Here is a 4,152-nt window from a genome sequence, read left to right on the forward strand (position 1 = left end):
CGGCCCCAGCTGATACATCCACAGGACAACCCTTGGGGAACATTCTGGAAGAAAGAGTGGAGATACTTTAACATCCAGAGAGGTAAGAAATCTGTAGTGATGTTGTGTCTCCTAGAATCATCAGAGAACCCATTAAGGCTCAACACCATGGTTGCCTAAGCAAGACCATGTGGGACAACGCCAGTAGACATGCGGACATGGCCGAGGGAAATGACATGGGGCTCTAACCTCAGACAAAGAACTGCAGGCAACCACAGACTGTTGAGAGCAGGAGAAAGGGTGTTTCCAGGGAAGAGGCCTCAGAGTCGTCAGCCCTGAAATCACATACATACAGGTAACGTCTGTCCTAAGGACTCAGCTGCAGCCATCATTGCTTTCTGCTTTCTGGCTATGCATATAATGTCAGCTGCTACATGATCCTGTCACCAGGGTGACTTTGCTGTGATAGGTTGTACCTTTTAACTGTGAACCAAAACAAATTCTTCCTCTTTTAAATTGCTTTTTTCAGGGCCTTTTATCACAGCGAGAGGAAAAGTAATCAAGACACTTATATTCCTAGTCTTTCTCGGGGCTTTTACCATGAAGAAATGTTGGATTTTTTTTTTTAACTTCTTCTACATTGATCTATTAACACGATCATGTGATTTTTTTTGTCCCCAAGTCTCTTTGTATAATATATATTATTTATTTGTGTATATTGTTCCATTCTTGCATCTTTGGAATGAAGTCAACTTGATTATTAGGGTGAATGAGCATATCTTCTTTGAAGTGCTCTTGGGTTCGGTTTGAGAGTTTTATCATCTACGTTCATCAAAGAAATTGGCCTATAATTTTCTTTCTGTTGTTCTTTTGTTATGATCTAATTGTTGTACAAAGAGGTTTGTAGGTTCTACTTCCTAGTTAACAAATTAGTTGAGGCACATTGGTGTTAGTTACTTAAAAGCCTGGTGAAATTCAGAGGTAGATACATCTGAGTTGGACTTTCATTAATTGGGAGAAATTTGGTAGTCTTTTTATTATTCAATTTCACTGTTCATTATAGAGTGATTTAAATTACTCATAACCCCCACTTTAATTTTGTTAGGACATGTATCTAGAATTTGTCCTCTACAATTTTTCAGTTTATTAAGATATAAGTTTTAAAGGAATATCCTGAAATTTTTCTAAATTTTGTTGCTGTAATGTCCCCCTTTTTCCTTCTAATTTTGTTAATTTTGATTTCTTTCTCATTTTCCTTTGGCTAGCTTGGTTAAGAGTTTGTGGATTCTGTTTTTCTTTTCAAAGAACAACTTTTTGTTCAGTTGATTCTTAACATATTTTCATTTCTATGACATTCATTTATGCCCTAATGGGTATTATATTTTTACATGGATGATTTTGAGTTTGACTCATTCTTAGTTTTCCATGGCTCTACAGTACATTGTTATTTCTTTAAAGACTCTGGATTGTGATGTAGGCTCTTATAACTAAAAAATTTCATAGGATTATTTTCATTACATCATATACGTTTGGTTATATTGTGTTTTTCATTTTCATTTAGTTGTAGGAAGTTTTAGAAATTTATTTTTTGCATTTTTCAATGATTTGTTCATAATTCAACAGTGCTTTATTTGATATCCACAAGTCTTTCATTTTCTGTCATTTTTCTGGCTATTGATTTCTAGTTTCATTCTATTATGGATACACCTTCCAGGACATGAATGTCAACTTTAGCCTTTTTATCTCCATAGAAGGCTATAGTCTTGTTTCTTCCTTCCTTCCTTTTCTCCTTCCTTCCTCCCTCCCTCCCTCTCTGTCTCTGACTTTCTCTCTCTCTCTCTCTCTCTCTCTCTCTCTCTCTCTCTCTCTCTCTTCCTTCCTTCCTTCCTTCCTTCCTTCCTTCCTTCCTTCCTTTCTTTCTTCTTTTTTTGTAGAATATGATTTAAAATTTTTTAACTGTTAATATTCAACATAAAGGATAATCATTTTAAGATATATTTCATTGTTATGTCTCCCTTTTCATTTCTGATTCTATTAATTTGGATACTGTCTCTGTGTCCTCTGGTTAGTCTGGCTAAGGGTTTATTTTGTTGGTTTTCTCAAAGAACCAGCTCCTGGTTTTGTTGATTCTTTGTATAGTGATTTTTGTTTCTACTTGGTTGATTTCAGTCCTGAGTTTGATTATTTCCTGCTGTCTACTAGTCTTGAGTGTATTTACTTCTTTTTGTTCTAGAGCTTTCAGGTGTGCTGTCAAACTGCTAGTGTAAGCTTCCTCCAGTTTCTTTTTGGAGGCACTTAGAACTTTGAGTTTTCCTCTTAACATTGCTTTCATTGTGTCCCATAAGTTTTGGTATGATGTGTCTTCATTTGTATTAAATTCTAAAAAGCCTTTAATTTCTTTATTTCTTCCTTGATCAAGTTATCATTGAATAGAGCGTTGTTCAGCTTCCATGTTTATATGTGCTTTCCATTGTTTTTGTTTTTGTTGGTATTTAAGACCAGCCTTAGTCTGTGGTGATCTGATAGGGTGCATAGAATTATTGAGTCTTCTTGAGGGCTGTTTTGTGACCAATTACATGGTCAATTTTGGAGAAGGTACCTTGAGGTGTTGAGAAGACAGGATATTCTTTTGCTTTAGGATGAGATGATCTATGAATATCTGCTAGATCCATTTGTTTCATAACTTCTGTTAGTTTCACGGTGTCTTTGTTTAGTTTCTGTTTCCATGATATGTCCATTGTTGATAGTAGGGTGATGAAGTCTTCCACTATTGTTGTGTGGGGTACAATGTGTGCTTTGAGCTTTAGTAAACTTTCTTTTATGAATGTGGGTGCCCCTCCATTTGGAACATAGATGTTCAGAAGTGAGAGTTCATCTTGGTAGATTTTTCTTTTGACCAGTAGGAAGTGTCCTTCCTTATCTTTTTTTATAACCTTTGGTTGAAAGTTGATTTTATTTGATATATTAGAATGGCTACTCCAGCTCGATTCTTGGGACCATTTGCTTGGGACATTGTTTTCCAGCCGTTTACTCTGAGGTAGTGTCTGTCTTTGTCACTGAGGTGGGTTTACTATATGCAACAAAAATCTGGGTCCTGTTTATGTATCAAATCTGTTAGTTGTCTTTTTATTGCAGAACTGACTCCATTGATGTTTAGAGATACTAACGAAAAGTGATTGTTACTTTCTGTTGTTTTTGTTGTTAGAGGTAGAATTATGTTTGTGTGGCTATCTTCTTTTGGGTTTGTTGAACAATTACTGTCTTGTTTTTGTGGGGGGTGTACTTTCCCTCCTTGTGTTGGTGTTTTCCATCTATTATCCTTTGTAGTGATGGATTTATGGAAAGATATTGTGTAAATTTGGTTTTGTCATGAAATATCTTGTTTTCTCTGCCTATGGTAACTGAGAGTTTTGCTGGTTATAATAGTCTGGGCTGGCATTTGTGTTCTTTTAGGGTCTGTATGACATCTGCCCAGGATCTTGTAGCTTCCATAGTCTCTGTTGAGAAGTCTCGTGTAATTCTGATAGATCTGCCTTTATACGTTACTTGACTTTTTTCCCTTACTGCTTTTAATATTCTTTATTTGCTTAGTGCATTTGGTGTTTTGATTATTATGTGATGGAGGAATTTCTTTTCTGGTCCAGTCTATTTAGAGTTCTATAGGCTTTTTGTATGTTCATGGGCATCTCTTTCTTTAGGTTAGGGACATTCTCTTCTATAGTTTTGTTGAAGATATTTACTGTCCCGTGGGAATCTTTGCTCTCTTCTATATAGATTATCCTAGGTTTGGTCTTCTCACTGTATCCTGGATTTCCTGGATGTTTTGGAGTTTAGGATCTTTTTGCTTTTTGCATTTTCTTTGACTGTTAGGTCAAAATCTTCTGCACCTTATAGTCTCACTTTTATATCTTGTATTCTGTTGGTGATGCTTGTATCTATGGCTCCTGATCTCTTTCCTGGGTTTTCTATCACCAGGGTTGTCTTCCTTTGTGATTTCTTTATTGCTTCTATTTCCATTTTTAGATCTTTGATGGTTTTGTTCATTTCCTTTGCCTGTTTGATTGTGTTTTCCTATAATTCTTTAAGGGATTCTTGCTGTTTACCTGTGTTCTCCCGTATTTCTTTAAGGGAGTTATTTATGTCCTTCTTAAAGTTCTCTATTATCATCGTGAG

Source organism: Mus musculus, chromosome 16 (genome assembly GCF_000001635.26).
Source record: "Mus musculus strain C57BL/6J chromosome 16, GRCm38.p6 C57BL/6J".
NCBI classification, from domain to species: domain Eukaryota; kingdom Metazoa; phylum Chordata; class Mammalia; order Rodentia; family Muridae; genus Mus; species Mus musculus.